Below are 21,432 nucleotides of genomic sequence, written 5' to 3' on the forward strand. Positions count from 1 at the left end.
CCAAAGTTTCTGAATGTCTCTCTGCTATATCATCCTGGATGGCCCTCCGATGCCTTAAACTCAACATGGCTAAAACAGAGCTCCTCATACTTCCTCCCAAACCTGGCCCTACTACCTCCTTCCACATTACTGTTGGAACTACGATCATTCACCCAGTAGCCCAAGCACGCTGCCTAGGGGTCACACTCGACTCCTCTCTCACATTCGCCCCTCACATTCAAAACATTTCTAAAACTTGTCGCTTTTTCCTCCGCAATATAACAAAGATACGCCCTTTCCTCAGTTGCTCGACTGCTAAAAATCTGACTCAGGCCCTCATTCTCTCCCGTCTTGATTACTGTAACCGCCTGCTGTCCGGCCTTCCTGCCTCTCACCTGTCTCCTCTACAATCTATCCTAAACGCTGCTACCAGAATCACTCTACTCTTTCCTAGATCTGTCTCAGCATCTCCCCTCATGAAATCCCTCTCCTGGCTTCCAATCAAATCCCGCATCTCACACTCCATTCTTCTCCTCACTTTTAAAGCTTTACACTCTTCTGCCCCTCCTTACATCTCAGCCCTAATTTCTCATTATGCACCATCCAGACTCTTGCATTCTTCTCAAGGATGTCTTCTTTCTACCCCCTTTGTATCTAAAGCCCTCTCCCGCCTTAAACTCAGTACCCGACTAGCACCCTCTCTATCCACCTTTAATACCCACCTTAAGACACACTTGCTTAAAGAAGCATATGAATAGCACTGTGGATATTCTGAATACGATACATAAAGCTTGGCCCCCTGCAGACGCACTTACCAGAACTCCCTCCTACTGTCTCTGTACGTTCTCCATACCTACCAATTAGACTGTAAGCTCCTCGGGGCAGGGACTCCTCTTCCTTAATGTTACTTTTATGTCTAAAGCACTTATTCCCATGATCTGTTATTTATATTATCTGTTATTTATTTGATTACCACATGTATTACTACTGTGAAGCGCTACTGCACCGACACACTTTATTCGAGCAAATACCCAGTATGTACCTGGCAGATACCTGGAATGCGCCGCTCCTCACCTCTGACAAGCCCCGTTGCGTTTGCCTTCCCAGCCTGGGTTCATGCCTGGCTGACGGGCAGCTGATCTGTTAAATGATAATGATTAGGATTTAATAGGCTGCAATGCTTCGCGTGTCTACCAGATGGCATAAATTCATGAATTGTAATGCAGTATATATATATATACTGTGCAGTATTGCAGCCAGCGGGAATAAAATGCTTCAATCCCTGCCTGGAAAATACCTCAATGCACTCGGGCAGAAAACAGTCACAAACCTCAATACACCCGGGTATACCCGAATTCGTGGGACTAGCCGAGCTCGAATAAAGTGTGTCGCCAGTGTATGTACATTAATGGTGCTATATAAATAAAGACATACAATACAATACAAATATCATATTTGTTCCTGGTATTACAAACCTTTATACGTCATTACAATAGGACATTATAGTGACAACGTTGTAGGAACAGCCAGCACTTGGGTACAAATTACATCAGGGACACCAAGTGCAGCAATTTATTACCGATCACAGAACCTCAAGCTCAGTCCGTTCTCAGCCATTTCTATGGAAATGAAGTGAGGATGTGGTGGGTACATCATTCCTGTACGTACCACTCTCTGCAGAAGTGCAGGGATTCATTTAGCACTGAAGGGTTAAGACACTCATGACTTGTTCCTGTAAGGAGTGAGGGAGGTAATTGGGGACGGGGGTTGTAGAGATGAAAGGAGAAGGAGGAAGTGGGAGACAGGAGAGGGAGACATGAAAGGAGAAGGAGTGTAATAGAAGAGTCACTTAATCACTTTATGGCCCAGAGAAGATCCCTGTCCCCCACCAACCCACCCCCCTTCTTTTTCTGTATCCCCAGGGAATTGTGAATATCACACACACCTGCTTAAACACACACACAAACACACACAACATACTTACTCATAGACAGATACACACAGACACTGATACTATACACGCTTACATACAGTATACAGATGAGCACGTGCCTGCTTATACATTGCACTGGCAGGCTACACAGTTCTGTACACAGTCATACAGGCTCCATCATTGCCCTGCAGAGCTTTCAATCTGACTTCAGGTTCCAAAGTACACAGACATGCACATATAGTATGCAGGTATGTATACCTTTATTTATATAGCACTTCACAGCTGTAATATGACATAATAATATAATACATAATGGGAATAAACGCTTCAGACAGAACAGTAACAGTATCCGGCCGCTCCTCCTTCTCTTACCGTGCACCCCAAAACTGGAACAACCTACCAGAGACTCTCACATCCACCACCAGTTTAAGTTCTTTCAAATCTAAGGCTGTTTCACATTTTAATCTGGTCTGTAACTGTTTCATACGCCCATAATATATATTATCTTTAACTGTGCATGCAATGTCTTGTATATAATGTATACCCTGCTCATTTATGTAACTGTATTTGTAACCAAGTATTATTTGTCTTAACTCTGTGCCCAGGACATACTTGAAAACGAGAGGTAACTCTCAATGTATTACTTCCTGGTAAAATATTTTATAAATAAATAATTAGAAAAAAGTCCATGTCCCAAAGAGGATACAATCTAAGTAGAAATAAGGGGGAAATGTTGTATATGCATTAACTGCAAACTTCCACCGCTAAATTGCTCCCATCTACAAAATAAAGGGACAGGACTTTCATTTCTATAGGAATGCATTTCCGGCTTCTGTAACAGCTTCGCTGCAGGAAGGCCTCCCAGGACATTTCCAAATTTCATAACATGGCCCCACTCCCGCACTGTTCTTTCAGTTTTCCAACATCCAACTAACTCTTCCCCCCCCCCCTCTCAGCTCTTCATAAATGTAAGCAGTGCTGGTTGGAAAAGTATTCAACAGTATATCTCCCTAGCTCTTCTTGAGCCTGCAGATACTCCTTTGGACACTGTGCAGAGGCAGAAGTCACCCTCCCTCTCCCCATAAGCTGATCCCACTTGGCCGGGTAATGGAAACCAGTTAAATTTTACAGAGCAATAAAGTGTTATGAAGACACTAAACATCAGTTTATGGTTAAAGATCAGAGCAGAAGAATAAATTGCAGCCTAACGAAAGGCAAGAGAGCGACAGGGACCCAACGAGGGGGAGGACAAAGGGGTTTCTGGATGACCCGTAAAACATACAAAGAGGCAATCACATTGTGCTATTGTGAATTAATAGCACGGCAGCATCAGATTTATAGGAATAGGTAGAGCTGGCATACATGTGTATTTATGGTGACACAGTGCTATAACTACAGTCAACTGCGCATCACGTTTTTAGATTGTAAGCTCCTGTGATCAGGGCCATCCTTATCTACTCGGTAGATAATGTTGTAATTGTATGGTGATTGTCCATTACACCCCATAATTATAATAGTAATAAATGCCGCACTACGTTAGTGTGTGTAATGGTTTGGTAGCAAACGCTCTATGAAAAGGAAATGACAATGGGTGTATACCAAGTATCTGGTGTGGTGTCTATTATGGAATAGTAATATCAACTCGTTTATGGCAACATTTATTAACAAAACAGATTACTGTTGCATTTCACAGATATGCGAGCAGCCACCTCTGTGGTGGAACGATGTGATAGAGTGAGCTACACCTGTGGCTGGAGCCAGGAAACAGGGCTCTGTAAAATGTCTTCCCTCCCCACTGGCAAATTGCATACCATGAAACATTCCATCTGAACGACCGCATGTAACTTCACCTGTGTGCGTCTGCCGGCAGGCAAGCAACACGGCGGTCAGTCACCAATTCCACGTCACAAACATGCAAAACGCGTGAATTATGAATAGGTTTAACTGCACATTAGGAAACTGGATCAACCAGCCGACTTTAACCCCTCCGTGTCTGAGGGGCATGCAATGACATGCGTCACAAAAGCACATTTTTCTAAAACGCCTGAAAACTTTAAAAATAAAAGCAGATAATTCTCAAATAAAACTGCATGAAAAAGAATTCTAAGAATTATTCAGGAGAGCATGAAAAGTAAAACGGCTTTTACACATATATGTGTATAGAATATGGCATATCTCGTTGTAGTAGAGGAAAAAGTCATTAAATACATTCCTTGAGTACTGAGGAAAAGGAGATGCAATGTTCTTTTTTGACAGGAAAAATTCTATATTTAGAAAGGAAGGTATTTTAATATGACAAGTTTTGAAGATTACGTGTCTTTAATGTTTACCTTTTTTTCTTTAATAAACCTATTTTCATAGACAAAAGGTAAAGAATGCACCTAATGAGTCTTAACTCTATAACGACGATATAAGTGTGTGTGTGTATATATACAGTGTTCGACAAACCTATACATTTGCTCGACCCGGGCGAGTGGATTTAACATCGTGGCGAGTTCCTATTGGCCCAAGCAGCACACGTTTGGTACTAGGTGGCGAGTAGATTTTTTTGTGTGGCGAGTAGATTTTTTGGTGATTTGTCAACCACTGTATATGTATATATATATATATATATATATATATATATATATACACACACACACACAGTGGTCGACAAATCACCAAAAAATCTACTCGCCGAACAAAAAAATCTACTCGCCACCTAGTACCACACGTGTGCTGCTTGGGCCAATAGGAGCTCGCCACGATGTTAAATCCACTCGCCCGGGGCGTGCAAATGTATAGGTTTGTCGAACACTGTATATATATATATATATCAAACAACAGGGGGTGCCCAGTGCTACATCCAAATTGAGCTTGGTGTGTGTGTGTGTGTGTGTGTGTGTGTATACATATGCACATACATACACACACACAAATGTGTGTATGTATATATAAATGTGTGTAATTATATATATATATATATATATATATATATATATATGTAAATACAACTGTATGCTCATCTGCATGTCTTAGGCAGGTCTGCAACCCCACATTTCACCATTATCACCCAGCACACAGCACTTCCACTGCAGCAAGGGATTCTGGGAAATGACATGCAAATGAGCACACAGTGCCACTTTTTGCTTCAAAAACCATTTTTAACATAGTTCCCTATAGGCTTAAGCTTGCTGCATGGTCACAGCTTTGAGCACAGCCAGGTTAAGGTGCATACCCAGAAAACCCACCCACAGACAGCTTATTTTTTTTTTTTTTCACCCTCCCGAGAGGGTTGGGGGGTACCCTCCCCTCTCGTTCATCAGATCCCAGTCCACTTCAGTGGTTCGGGTGCATGCCCTTGGGCTGTCCAACCGAAGTCAGAGCCGCCCTGGGAACGGGTTCCCTGAAGATTTCAGCCCGAAAGCCTAGGTCTCCAGGGACATTGATGCCTTCCTCCATTAGGATTCAGGACATCCGTCTCTTCCTCCCTCTGGCCCGAGGCCCGCAAGGGAGTTCGCGTCATCTCCCCTCTTTCGAGGGTTGTGCGGGTGCACCCCAGCCCTGAAGGGCTGGTTGTTCAAATGCCATCCCCCCTTAGCCCGAAGGCTCAGGGGTTCTGTGGTCCGGGGCCTGGACACCACCTCTCAACGAGCTAGAGGGCCAAATGCTTGCCACAGACCTTTCCTACTGAAGCCCCAGATAGGATGGTACTGCATTTGGTCATAGCTGTGCAGGCCGAGAGGAGCATTACCCACACCGCTGTTTTGACCTTAATGGGTCTCATCAGTGTGGGGGTTTTGACCTTAATGGGTCTCATCAGTGTGGGGTTGGTTAACTGGGTATGCAGAGAAGCTAAAGGATGGGGTTTACCATACTGAGTTAAGTTATGGTGAGTAAAAAAAGTGACAAAAACCCTCCACAGCAAAGCAAATATGCAAATGTAAATACAACTGTATGCTCATCTGCATGTCTTAGGCAGGTCTGCAACCCCGCCTTTCCCCATCATCACCCAGCACACAGCACTTCCACTGCAGCAAGGGATTCTGGGAAATGACATGCAAATGAGCACAAACATAAATATATATATATATATATATATATATATATATATATATATATATATAAGAGAAATAGCCGTGTTAATCCAGTTGTGATAGTGCAGGATAAATGAGTTCTTCGGTATTAGATGATACCTTTTTTATTTGGACTATGGTATAAATTGTTAGTCCAAATAAAAAAGGTATCACCTAATACCGAAGAACTCATTTATCCTGCACTACATAAATATATATATATATATATATATATATATATATATATATATATATATATATATATACATACATATACATACACACACATACACGTGTGTATATATTCATACATACATATACACACACACACACAGAAGTATTCCAGATTATTGCAAGACATGAAGGCTTTCATATTAATCAGTTGTAGTTTAAAAGAAATGTTTAATCATAGCTGTTGGAGATATTTGGCTTTGAAAGGTTGTTCGCATAACAATAGAAGCCCCTGGCATAGATCCGAATTCATCGCTAGGGCAACGGGACACTTTATGCACGTTTATGACGTCAAGACGTACAGGGAATTATGATGAGCTGAAATACCGTCTCTGGCTGCCGTGTACTTTGGTTGCTTGGAAACAGCTGCGAGTGAAGTTACATCTGGTATCGGGTTAGACTTTTGTGCCACTGGTAATTTTATGCAGGTGTTCTTGATGGCAATGAACAGTCATTTCCAGGGGAAGGTTATCATTAGCAGCTTTAACACGCACATACTTACTGCCCCATGTATGCTCTGAGTCATATACAATACAAAGCCGCGTATATACTGCCAGTGCTCTATACACACATACAAATCTATCTATCTATCTATCTATCTATCTATCTATCTATATCTATATATATATATACACACATACACATTTTGCATATAGGAGTGCCTGTCCCCTTTCCCCCCTTTTCTATATATACATAGATACATACACACATACATACAGTAGAGAGAGAATCGCTGATAACACTGCATACAGAAAATTACACAGCCCCATGCACCAGAGAGATACATAGAACCGTGAATAGACACTGTCAGTGTAATATAGAAGGATAAAGACAAGCACACTGCCAGTGATCTGTACAAATAGAGCCACATACTGTACACTTCTAGTACTGTACAGAGCTGTATACTGTACACTCCCATTCCTACATATTGACAAGTGCAGAGCCATGTATACTTGTACATGATGATGAGAGTTTCACCTGCACTTTGTCAGCGGTGGTGTTTTATGTATGTGATTGTGCATTGAAATAAATGCCAAAAGGACACAAATATTGGCTAAGCAGCCAAGCAGGAGCTTGTTTCTTATTGTAATGATCGTGAGTATCTGAAACAGAGTCTGTAATAGATATGCTGTGTCTCATTTTCTACATGGTCCAGTGTCTACACTCCCTTAAAGAAGATGCATATGAATTTGTAACAGGATCTTGTTGTCTAATGTCCAGCTGGGTCAGGTGTCTAATACTTCAAGAGCCTAAACTTTTATAGTGCTGTCCTGATGAACTGATTCATTGCTGGTGACACTGGGCTACGCATTTTATCCCCATTCCCTTTCATCTCTTCAGATGTGTGGTGGAATATATTTTCAGTCTTTTGGAGCCAACGCATAGATACAATATGTTGGTTAGATTGGTGGGTTACATAGGCATTGCAGGCCAAGTTGGTACATAAAGGGCGAAGCTCTATGTTATAATGGGATGCGTAAACTGCTAGGTCTCTGTCATTTCCTTTCCTACCTTTTGTTTGGGTCAAAATCTCTGCCAGGTTTGTGGTGGCATAAACCTCCTTGGCTAATGACCTGCAATAAAGACCAGAAACTCAATTAATATGCTTCTATTTGACACAACCATGATTATAAAATGAAATGCAGTCAACAATGTACTGCCTGCTTATCCAGTGAATGGACATTATTTCATTGCTAAATGTACAGTCCCCAACTTCTCACCATAGTGAGAATATTTGTAAAACACACGGACACACACACACTATTTGCCAATACTGTATATGTATAAATATTGTATTATGATTATTATATTGTAGTATTGTATATTGAAAATATAGATATTTTAAATGTTGGTAAAGTTTGGTCTTACATTAAAAAGAAAATCTACAAGGAGTTGTAGACGTTTGGAAATATTCCCCTTTCCAAATAGCATATTTCTAGTTTTTATTGTGTTTGGGACAGTCTACCTGAAAAACTGATTCACACATTCATCCAAGTTTCTGAGCAGCCACTGTAGATTATTGGCTAAAAATCGAACCATTTTTAGACATAACACTTTAACTAAGCAAGAACTTCTTGCAGCAGACTTAAATGACTAATATTGAATTTGAACATAGTCTTTTGATTACACGAAATTATGTATTTCAGTGACCTTTGCTGACTCAATACATTTGGAATTAATCCACATGTAAACATTTTCTGTAAAATAATACAAGATAAAAAAAAAACAAGAAAGCTATTATAGCACATTAAGGCCTTTCTTGGGTTCATATTAAACCAGAGAGAATGTTGTATATCCAGAGAATAAACTTCTGATCCTGAGGAATTCCGAGCACGGCAGAGACTACCAGATGAGGGGTTTCTAATACACACACACACACACACACACACACACACACACACACGTGTATTTTTTTATATATATATATATATATATATATATATATATATATATATACAGTGTTCGACAAACCTATACATTTGCTCGCCCCGGGCGAGTGGATTTAACCCCCGGGCGAGTAAATATTGGCCCAAGCAGCACACGTTTGGTACTAGGTGGCGAGTAGATTTTTTTGTGTGGCGAGTAGATTTTTTGGTGATTTGTCAACCACTGTATATATATATATATATATATATATATATATATATATATATATATATATATGAGAGCATGTCCGATTCTTCAGGCAGTACATCCAGCAGGGGGCGACAAGTACCTTGCATGTCCTCCACTAGCTCAGATTTTAAGCCCTGCACTTCCCAAGAAACCCAAGGAAACACTTTTTGGGATAGGACGAGCCCTTTATTGATCACAGGTCATTGCCAAATCCCAGCAATGACTGAATTTAATTATGGGACATACAATTCAACTGGTGGTCTTGTTTTCCCCCCCCCCACTATATTAAGAACTAGCTGATATACCCGGCATTGCCCGGAGGCAGGGAGGGGACGGGGGGCGTGAAAGGCAGGGAGGGGACGGGGGGCGTGAAAGGCAGGGAGGGGGTGGGTGCGTTGGAAGGCAGGGAGGGGGCAGTGAAAGGCAGGGGGGGCATCAAAGGCAGGGGGGGCGTCAAAGGCAGGGGGGGGTCAAAGGCAAGGGGGGCGTCAAAGGCAGGGGGGGTCAAAGGCAGGGGGGGGGGGCGTCAAAGGCAGAGGGGGGGGTCAAAGGCAGAGGGGGCATCAAAGGCATGGATTCCTCCCCCTGCATTTCCTCACCTGGCAGCATGCCGCGCTCCTCGGCCTGCCAGTGGTTCTCTCCCCCCTCGTGGCCTCCGGCGACTCCCGGTGGCAACTCCCTGCCGCCCTCCTCCTGCTCCTCGGGGATGTTGACCGGGGTAGCGACGTGTGGGGATGGGGGGTGAGCTGTAGAGAGCGTGCTCTGGGCGGAAGTGGTTGAGCGCCGGGGAGCGGGGGTCCTTCCGGAGGCTGCCTGCCCACTGCCAGTCCCCCCGCCGGGGAGGGAGGGAAGTGAGGGCTGGGGAGGGAGGGAAGTGAGCGCCGGGGAGGGAAGTGAGCGCCGGGAAGGGAGGTGAGTCCTTTCGGGCGCCGCCATCTTAGGCACTCAGTGCCGTGAGGCAGCTGTAGGAGGAAGGGGGTCCTTCCGGGCGCCGCCATCTTAGCCACTCGGCGAGGCTGCCTGCCCACTGCCTGTTCCCCCGCCGGAGAGGGAGGTGAGTGAGCGCCGGGGAGGGAGGCGAGTGTGATGGGGGGGGAGAGAGTGTGAGAGTGTGTGTGGCCGAGGGGGAAGAGAGTGGCAGTTGGGTGACGTCAGAGCCACCAATCTGATTGGCCAGAGGCTGAGGACCAATCAGATCCACCGCAGATAGCACTAACCTTTCGATTTTATATTAAGATTTGTTTCCCAATGACTTGTAACGACACCAAAAGCTTCAACTCCAGAACAGCCCCATAACCACATTGAGCAGCGTCCACACCTTAGTTCTGTGGCACCACATGCCACCAGAGGTGTCTATCTCTGCAACACATTCATGCCCTGCAGCATCCAGCGATTAAACACACACACGTCAAATTCAAGCCTGCCCTGCAATTTTGTTTTATTTGTTATATAAGCAGCTAGCAATTAACGTGCAATTACATACAGATGTCAAAAACAAAATTACGATGCGTAGCTGCCAATTAAGTGTTTGCAAAATTCCAGAGTTCCGTGTATCATTGTAAACACTGATTAATATCTATAGGCATCACGGTCAATAATATGCTGCAAACAAAATAATGCCAGCACAGAGAAATACTGTACCAAAAACAAATTTTTGTACATGGGCCCTTATATGCTGTAAAGCGATCTTTCTGTTACTTGGGAAGATTTCAGCTCCATTTCTGATGGGTTCATAGCATATTTAAGCGAGGCCTTGGTGAACAAGGAGATCAGGAGATTTTCCAGGATCATACAGAACTGAAACTAATCTAATGTCTGAGGCTTGTGCATTCAGCACAAGTCTAGATCTCCTCCTTCTGCTCCCCAGATCTGCAGTTTAACCTATTATTTACACACATCCTTCATAATGAGAGAGTTTTGTCTGGCACAGATGATGGAGTAGAAGATCAAGCACTATGTTCTCCTCATCCATCTGGACCACCAACCCGTGTAGTGGTTTTGTAGCCGTTTCCTTGGTACATCTGTTTGATCACTGACATTGTGATCCATGATCATAAGGGTTATTACAGTTGAGGAGAGCAGGAGGGATATCTCCAGCTGTGGCAGTGCAGGATATTCTCCAGGCAGCACATGGCCCCCGCTGTCTTGCATGACTTCTCGGGGATGGGCAAATTAAGCATATTAGACTCCGCATATTAGACTCAGACAAATAAAATAAGGGTGAGAATTGCTTGATACTTCCAATTGTTGTACCCGAAGCAGCACCACAGAATCTAAACAATTAGAACCACGTTGCGTTGTGTTGGGGAGGACAGGGAGTTGTATCAGAGCAAAGACATTTGCACATGCCCAAATATCTTTCACATTTGCTCATTACCTGGTAGCACAGCAGCAGGGAACAGAACATGTCCCAGTCAACATAGCAAGCCTGACCGTGTGTGGCAACCCAGCCACAAATTAAATACATGTGTACTGCTCTCTACAATCTTGGTAGTGTGACTACGCAGTGTTCGGAGCACTCACGGTACTGTAGTCCTGCCACGGGTGCACATCAGATGAAGCAACCAGCGAAAGGAACTTGTAAATAGCAAGGGGAAGAGATAGTAGTATCCGACACTCCAATGGTCTCCATAAATAAGTGTTTATTAAAACAGGATCGATGTTTCGGTCCAACCTTGGACCTGTGTCAAGATGACAAAGGTTTGACCGAAAGGTCGATCCAGTTCTAATAAACACTTCATTATGACCACTGGCGTGCCGGTTACTACTACTTCTACAAATCTTGGCAGTATAGTATGCACACCAGATAGTTTATTAATCTCTTAATGGCTATCTGCATATGATATAAATATATATATAGTCATGGTATGGAGATTTGCACTCACGGTTTGGTTGAGAAGGCAGATGCTTGTCCCATATGCTGCATATAGATGTATGGTGACCAGGAAATCCTGATGACCAAAAAAGACAGCACACCGCACAGATGATATCCAAATAAAGTGTATTGTGAAACACAGGGCCGCCAACGTTTCGGTCCTCGTAACGGGACTTTCCCCCCCATCACATCACACTAATTCTAGGAAACACTGTGCCTAGGATACACAGAGAGCCACACATTGACATTAGATTGTAAACTCTAACAACATTTGGCGATTTGCAAGAGCCTAATCTTGTCTAATAGCTCTGCATAAGGTATCTACAAATATTGTTTAAATCCACATATCATAGGGATTTTTTCAGATTGCCATTACTGTACAGAGATATCCTATATTCTTTGTTTTACCATGCAACATACAATGGGGATATGTGATGGATTTACACACCATAGTGTGTTATAAATCCTGATGTTGAGATACAATGATGGACATCACACAATGTGTAAAACCAGCATTGTGTAGACCCCTTGTTGGGTTATGTGAACACTTTATGTCCCTCAGAGGAACTAGGGTCATTAATTGAACAGACTACAGTGTCAGGTCAATCGCTTTGTGTTCGAAGACTGAGCCACCTGTGCTGAAGCAAGGATATCCTAAAAACCTGACCTATTGGGGGAGGTGGGGGAGAGGGGGGTCTTGAGGACTGCAGTTGAGAATCCCTGCACTAAGTGATGATATTGGATGGTACTACATCACTAAGCCATAAACACCTTACGCATTCAGACATATTTTTCCAATGAGGTGTCATTGATGCATTTTCTCATGTAATCTTTATAAGTATACATAAATCTACTCAAATGATCAAAGTGTTTATTCACTACATTGTGCTCCTTTACTTTAAAACGCATGGTATGGAGTATGGTCTATTTAGGCAAAGTCTCACATAGACAACTCATCCCCTAAAGCCCCTTTCCAGTCCCTGACTGATATCACCCAGTTTCTTGGCTCCATTTCCTCTCTGAATTAGAAGAGTGAGCTGCTAGTTCTTGGGGATTTCAACCTTATTGGCTCGACCCTAAAAACCACAAAATTCAGTTACAACTCAAGTCACTTAACCTAACGCAACTCCTTTCCCAACCCACACGGACAAACCTGAAATCGCACAACCATTCCTTGCTAGACTAGATTCTCTCCTCAAATCCCAGCAGAATCCAATCCTCTGGCATCCTTCCTGACATTTTCAGTGACCTTGCAATAGTGTACTGTGTAAGGAAAATTAAACCACCCCAATCAAGCGCTAATGTTCTCCTCACTACAACATTTAGAAACTTTAACCCACACCAGTTTCTGGCAGACCTTACCAACTGCCCTTGGTACAGAATCGACTTAATTCCCGACCCCGATTCTGCGCTCGACTATTTCCAATCCGAGTTCTTAAAACTCTGTAATACCCATGCTCCACTACGCAGAATAAGAGTAAGGGGGGCCCACCTTTCGTGGGTTACAACTGACCTTATAGCACTCTACCAGTTCAGGGATGCCTTGCGGAAAAGCTACAACATAACTGGCACAATCAAGGATCTGAATCACTACAGATACTTGCGGAACATGTGCACAAGGCAAACAAGAGATGCAAAAGCACAATATTACTCTGACAATCTTCTCCAGTATACATCAAACCCAGTTAACTTCTGGAAGGTTATCAACATCATATTCCAGCCTTCTAACCATCAATAACCAAGTAATATCACTAAGGAGGATATTACTCTGACAAACCCCACTGACATTGCAAATTAATATAATAACTACTTTTTGGGGTGTGCTACTAACTTATTAGCGAAACGCAACACAAACCACAAACATGAATCTCATCCTGGGAGTACCCCTATAGCCCCACCCCCTCCCAACACTGCCCACAATTTTCAATTTGTCCCAGTATCGGAAGAGGAGATTACACAAGCGCTCCTCAAATTAAAACTAAGCAGCCAATGCGGACCTGACTTACTACAATCTAAATTCCTAAGACTTGGTGCCCCAGCAATTGCCAAACCAATTGCTTCCATAGTCAATTCTATTCAGTCTGCAGGCCATATCCCTAAGACCTGGAAAACTGCCAGAGTTGTCCCAATAAAGTGGGGATAAAAACACTGCCTCAAACTACAGGCCAATCTCTTTTCTCCCAATACTATCCAAAGTCATGGAAAAATGTGTTCACTCCCAAATAAGCGATTACTACACCATGACAAATTTCCCTAGCCAATTCCAATCTGGCTTTCGCCCCAAATACTCCACTGAAACTACCCTGCTAAAAGTTTACAATGAAATCCAGTGTGGAATGGAACGGGGACAACTCACTGGTGCAATATTCCTAGATTTTGCAAAGGCTTTTGATACTGTTAATCATGTTATCTTGCTTAAACTCCAGTGCTCTGGAATAGGGAAACATGCTTTAAACTGGTTTAATTTCTACCTATCAGGTAGATCCCAACATGTGTCCATCTCAGGCTCTAACTTCAACCCTTTGGATATCACCTGTGGTGTCCCGCAGGGCTCTGTTCTGGAGCCCCTACTCTTCTCAGTGTTCATCAATGATCTTCCTACAGTTTGAAAGGGAGCTTCAATATGCATGTATGCAGATGACAATCTTATATGCACGCAGCCATAGCCTCTCCGACCTTGAACACATACTTCAATCTGATTTTTTGAGACTCGAAAATTGGATTTCCCAAAACAAACTGTTTTTAAACACTGACAAGACTGTAACAACGGTATTTGGGACCAAGACTACATTTTTAAAGCTTCCAGTGACTGAGCTCCAGATCAGAACCAACGCTAACACCACCCTAACTCCTGTTACTAGTTTTTTTTTTATATACTTGGGCATATGGTTCGATTCCCACTTAACATTCGGAATGCACATTGATACCCTGACATCCAAAACCTATGCCAAACTACTGTAGGTGTACTTTACTGGAACAAATCCTCCCTAAGTTTGCTAGTCAGAAAGCGTATCGCACAGCAGATGCCAATGCCAATTATCGACTATGGGGACATAGTATACGGCTCGGCACCCCAAACCCACCTTAGCAAACTTGACACCTGTAACAGGGGACTTACCCTGTTCAGAAAACTTGCCTCTAATCCAACAGTGTGCTGGTTAATTGACCAGCACCTGGCTGATTAGAGGTGTCAGAAAAAGCCTGCCTCTGAGACAGGAAGGGAGACTCTTGAGCGCACGTGAGCTGAACAAGAAGACAGACAGAGGAGAGATTCCTTAGTCCACAACTGGGCTGAACCAAGGAAGGACAGATGTCTTGAACGGCAAGCTGACAAGACAAAGGGGGACAAGATGCTAAACTTGGAGCCTGACATTGCCTTAGCACACAAGGGTGCGGATCCAAGAGAGCAGAGAAGCTTCCCCTACAGCAACCCAGCTAACAGATAAGACTTTTCTTATAAGACTATTATCTATGTCTATCTATGTATATAAATGACTCTATGATTTGGGCTGGTGAATCGCTGGGCTAACCACGCAGTTAAAGAGAACTGGATCACAAGTGTATACATACTCCAGAGTGGAGCGGATTTTGATTGCTGAGTTACATGTTTGCTGTGTTTAAAGCAACAGGCGCAATAAAGTCTTATTTTAATTTCACCTTAAAACAGTCTCCATTGCGTACCTTTGAACACGTCTCTTACAACACCCTATACAATTCAATATGCCGTTTTGTTCTCCAATGCAACTACAACACACATAACTGCGAAATGCTCAAAGAACTAGATTGGTCATCACTTGAGTCAAGGCGCAAAGTTCATTTTCCTGTCTTGCTTTCAAATACTTTCTGGGCAAGCTACCCATCTATCTGAACAAGCTCCTCACCCCTATCACATGCAGCATTTATCTGAGATTTGACTCCAAAAGACTGTTCATGGTCCCAAGGCTCAACAAAGATGCCGGCCACTCCTTCTCTTAACATACACCCCAAAACTGGAACATCTACCAGAGACTCTCACAGCTACCACGAGTCTAAGTTCTTTCAAAACTAAAGCGGTCTCACATTTTAATCTGGTCTGTAACTGCTACATATGCCTATAATATATATATCATCTTTAACTGTGCATGCTATGTCTTGTATATAATGTATACCCTGCTCACTTATGTAACTGTATTTGTATCCATGTATTGTCATCTTAACTCTACGTCCAGGACATACTTGAAAACGAGAGGTAACTCTGAATGTATTCTTCTTCATATCAGTTCAGTAAAGTACAACTCGGCCACTCTATGGATCAGTGTTCTCCATGTCTTTCGATCTCTCACGGCTTCTTTCAATTCTGCTATGTTCATTCCGGTATCTTTCTTGATGGTATCTAGCCAGCGAGTTCTTGGGCGGCCTCTTCCTCTTTTGCCACCGATCATTCCAAGCATGACATCCTTCTCAAGCAACTTGCTTCGCATGATGTGACCAAAGTAGGAGAGCTTAAGCCTTGTTATCTTGGCCTCCAGTGAGATTTTCGGTTTGATCCATTCCAGAACTGCTTGGTTCGTTATTCTGGCTGTCCACGGAATGCGTAGCAGACGTCTTCAGCACCAAAGTTCAAATGCATCGATCTTTTGCCTGTCTGCCTTTCTCAGAGAAGAGAAGGGAAGCAGGCACATGCTCCTATGCATAGAAGTTTAATGTGCCAAAAAATCCAACGTTTCGGCAGTATACAGCTGCCTTTAATGAACAGAAAAAGTGACAGAGGTCCTAGTGCTGTGACCAAGCTGTATGTATCCCAACAGGAGCTGCTCAGCTCCACAAGTGATCCCGATCTCAGACGCCCACTAGTGACGTCACGCCCCAACGTACGTTTTGTGTGACGCTTCATACTTCATCAGGGGGGAGGATGAAGAGATAGGAGCATGAGAGATACGGTTGTATACTTTTCATTAGTCAGTCTGTATCTGTTTGCTTGTGCCATTGATGTTGCCAATTCATAGGCACATCACTAGACATTGGTTGTGGGCTGTGGCTATTGATGCACCCCCACGATAGACTTACAAGCATACCATCTGCTACATTATGTGCATATGCAGCAACCATACATGCTCCTTCATTGTATTGTGCTAACTGCTGACCTTCACCAACAGGGCTCACTAGCTATTTGGTAGCACTATTAGGGTTATTACTACATCATATACACTATTATACAGTGTTTTCTCCCTATATACATTAGTGCTACCCTTCTCCCACCCGCTCCCCTTACAGGTTTTTTTTAAACATTACACATTTTGTTTATTTTTATGTCGCTTGTCTTTCGGCAATTATTTGGTTAATTAAAGTTTTCTATTTTTTTATTTTATCTGTGGATGTTTCTATTATATTTTGGCTACTGGACCTTATCTGTGTATATAATTGGTCATTCTGGTTGAACTATCATTATATTATACATTGTTTGATCATTTACTATTTAGACATTAGCCTTCTAGTGGATATTGTATCCCCTTATTGTCTTTTACATCTGGGACATAGATCCCTACTGAGGATACCTATATCTTTTTGTAGGTTAACCCCTTTGTGTGCCATAGATCTGCAATAGGTCTGTTAATCATTGATGAGTGATACTATTGACTCGTTTCCTGATATATTTAGAAAGGCACATGTTAGGATTAGCTAATTTGATGTGTCTTGAACGTGACACTTTTTAGGGTTTATCATATATACACATTACATTTTATGTGTTTCCTTCTAATGAGTTAGGTATCCCATCATTCTGCTAGAGTGCAATTAATAGGGCACTGCTGTGACCTCTGTCACTTTTTCTGTTCATTATAGTCTTTTTCCCTGTGCACCAGGCCTATCCTACATCATTTTGATATTATGGTTTGAGCAGTGTTTCATCTCTCTTCTACATTCTACAGCTGCCTTTATCAAGGAGAGGGCTACAGAACATAATCAAGAATACCAATATTTATACCTAATGAGTACTCACCCTACCATGATTGAGGCAGCCAATCTCCTGGACGCTGACGTGGTGACGTCAGAGCACCTGCGCAACGTAGCGTGATGACGTCAGACATCACCAAAGGGCAGGCCCCAGGCAACAGACTCCCTGTGCACGATGGTGATTGGCTAGCTGGTCGCCCTGGTCACAGTATCCTTTTTGAGTTTCACACTGTCTTTCATAGACCTATAGAAATGTTATAGCTATTGCAGTACCTCATTATTTTTAATTTTATCTACCTTATAACATTCATTAGGTGTTTGTACATTTTTCCTCTTTTATTAGGCGAATTATATACTCCACATGTTTATTGGTTGGTGTATGTTTATGTTCATCTCTTCACTTGCACTTGTGTGTTTTTTGTAAGGGCTCTCACCCCCCCCCATGATCCTGCACTTGGTTGCAGGTTGATGTCTTTACTCTTCCAGATGTTGTTCATACTGACCATCGCATTTCTTCCAAGTGTCAGCCGTCTCTTGATCTCAGGGGTGCAGTCGCCATCGCGATCAATTTTGGAGCCAAGAAAGATGAAATCTTTAACCACTTCAATTTCTTCATTGTTGATCTTGATACTAACGTTCGGATTTTTTGCTGTTGTCATGATCTTTGTCTTCTTAATGTTCAAGCACAGTCCAACCTTCTCACTTTCTTGTTTGATTTTCATGATCAGATGTTCGAGATCCTTCTTGTTTTCAGCCAGCAGGGTGGTATCGTCGGCGTATCGGAGGTTGGTGATGTTTCTGCCGCCTATTTTCACGCCAATCTTGGACTCATCCAGGCCTGCTCAATGTATTACTTCCTGGTAAAACATTTTATAAATAAAAATGTACCAGTTTAAGTATATATATGTTTTTTTTTAATCAATCAAACCTGTGAAGTTAAAATCCTTGTATGAACAAGGACTCCCTGAATAAAATGAAGAAATCCCTGAACAATTTTATAAATGCATTGTCTCCAACACATTAACACAGCAGTAACACTTTTAAGCAATAGAAGCTGCCTTGGGCTGTATGAGGCATGGCCGTTGGGGCTATGTAACGCTACTGCACATTTCCTTATGCCTGTAAAATGTGTTGCAGGCGCCTGGCAATGATTGTGTGAAATTATGATGCATATCTTAAAAATGATAATGAAGATGCTTCTTGCTTGGGTGCTTCCAGTATATGACATACCTCACTAAATCAGACACTCGTTCAATTAAGTCTTCAGTGACATTGCTATAGTTATTGCTCTCCCTGTGACCATGGGCAAGTCATATCTTCCTGTGCCTCAGGCACCAAAATTTGATTGCAAGCTCTTCGGGGCAGGGACTGTGTCTGTGCAAAATTCTACTTACAGAGCTATATACATGGTTAGTGTTACAAATCGAAACACATTATAGTAACACTGTAGGAAAAGTCTGCAAGGAAAACTGAAAAACAGAATTATTAAAGAAAATAAAGCATTACTCTTTCTAATTGATTATTAATCTGATACTCAGTTCTGTAGATGCTAGCAATTGAAAAACTGATGGAGGTTAAAATGGAGCTCTACCCAGCTTTAAAATGATACTACTTCTGACATAATCAGATGGCATGACTTGGGTTATCACTGCTATGCAGATGACATTCAACTCTACCTGTACTTGTCCTTTGCACCCGGTGCTAACGACCCATTATCAGTCATCAATAGATGTTTACCTGAACTCCTAGAGTGGATGAGTGCCAGTTGGTTGAGGTTGAACCCTGATAAGACTGAAGTGCTCGTGGTAGATGCTCACCATCGGAAGACAAGACTGCAACTTGGTCAACATACTGTCCTTAAACTCGGGGGGGCTCCCAATTGCTAAACTCTGTCCATGTGCAGAATTTTGGTGTTGTCTGCGACAGTGACCTGACCCTTAACTCCTAATTTTGTTTTTACATCATCAGATGAGGCGAATTCGCATAATTCATCCTTAAGGGGTTAAACACCAGGTGTCAGCCGTGATCAAATCTTCATTCTTCCACCTAAAGAACATAGCCAGGATTAAGCACGTGATGCCCCCCAGAGGATCCTACTACGCTTGTTCATGTTTTTTTGTCCTCACGCCTGGCTACTGCAATGCACTCTACCTGGGTCGTCCGGTAAAAGAGCTGCACCCTCTGCAGCTGGTGCAGAATGCTGCAGTCAGGTTGTTAACTAACCACACCAGTTTTTGCCAAGACACCTGTTCTCAATTCTCTGCCCTAGCTGCCTGAAAAACTGTGAATTTCTCCCAAGATTGGCTTGTTGACATTCAAAGCACCACATGATCAGGGTCGCAGCTATCTGAAAGAGCTTCTAGTTCCTACACTACCCCATTCACTCACTTCGATCTGTAGATGACTGACTTCTACCAGTTCCCAGAATCTCCTTGACTTCCTTTGGGGCCCGAGCTCTTCACCACACTGCTCCCCCTCTCTGGAACAATCTGCCTCGTACAGTTCGAGAAGCTCCCTCTCTGTAAATCTATAAAAAAAGGCTCAAGACCTACCTGTTTACCCAGGCATTGAATTAACGAACCACATACTGTGCGGAATTTAATAGCTACAGCACCGTTCCACCCTGTATTGTATCTTTCCTTGTGTTTGGTCTCTTTTATAACCTTGTGAGGTGATACTTAGTGTAAAGCGCTAGTTATACCATGTTATTATGTGAAAAGTGTCAACAAATATAATGTGTACAATTAAATTTAAATTATCATTGCGTGTCCAATAATATAACAACTTAATTGTCCAGTGAGATAAATGTCCAATAGTTGCCAAAAAGTCTACTGATCTTCTAGGGAAATCAGAACAGTCCCATTGGGAGAAAAGCGCTATATAAATAGAGGTATTATTACTTTGTGCAATGGAGAAGCTTCCTGAAATCCATATTACACTTGCAGATGACAGTGGCAACATCACTGGTGTTGACTCTTCTGCTTGAAAGAGGAGTGCAGAGGGGGGAAATATTGTTTTCTGTAGGTGCGCCCAACACTTGGTGCAAGTGGTTTAGAGTAACGGATAATATGAACATTAAGGAAAGTTATCCCTCACACAGACGATGTTTATCTCAAGTACATAGTAGCAATCCTAATAGTTTAACATTTGAAATGATAGAATTGATTACTAATGATATAAAGAGAGTTACTGGATTTTCTAAATAAAATACTCTAACACCAAATAAGTTCAATGATGATATGGATCTTATTTCCTTTATGTAATAGCAGTCTTACTGTTCTTTATTTTTATTAAAATGGATGTAGACATTAATAGCCTATATACAATTATTGGCATGTAATTATCAATGAATTACTTATGGAATGACTTATCCTTTAAATTTTTATTTATCAATAATGTTGTCCAGATAAGTGGAATATACTGTAGGTATATGATGCATAATCTGTTTGATAGTTCTCATTTCGTATATATGAATTGATTGATTATTGTATTAAATACATTTATTATACCTATCGGCAAAGCTCCTATGGTGTGAACATATAAATAATTGGTTTGTTGTAGAGTATTGAAACAGTTTAAGTCTCTAATTTCCCTGATGAGTTGATCGGAATGATGAATGTTGGATACCTACATAAGGATAATATCAACCCCGTAGCACAACGCCCTGATGAAGTGAGACATCCCTCACAAAATGCGTAGAGAAAGAAAGGTAAGGCATCAGTGGTGGTTCAGCGCGATTGTGGCCTAGATCAGTGACGTGACAAGGAGAAGGACACGGAAGTGCCTGGCAATGTGAACAGAGGCACATGGAG

At 42.3% G+C, this 21,432-nt stretch overlaps 1 protein-coding gene across 4 annotated transcripts in view; it reads right to left on the reverse strand.

Annotated features, from left to right (window-relative positions):
- LOC142490008 (uncharacterized) overlaps positions 1-21,432 on the reverse strand; it is a 134,229-nt gene that overhangs the window by 55,793 nt on the left and 57,004 nt on the right. For all 4 annotated transcript variants that reach the window (XR_012799976.1, XM_075591764.1, XM_075591765.1 and 1 more), the window contains one exon: positions 7,711-7,772. The gene's annotated coding sequence lies outside the window, so the exon portion shown is untranslated. The remainder of the gene's footprint in view (positions 1-7,710; positions 7,773-21,432) is intronic.

The sequence above is a fragment of the Ascaphus truei genome, chromosome 3, assembly GCF_040206685.1.
Source record: "Ascaphus truei isolate aAscTru1 chromosome 3, aAscTru1.hap1, whole genome shotgun sequence".
NCBI classification, from domain to species: Eukaryota; Metazoa; Chordata; class Amphibia; order Anura; family Ascaphidae; genus Ascaphus; species Ascaphus truei.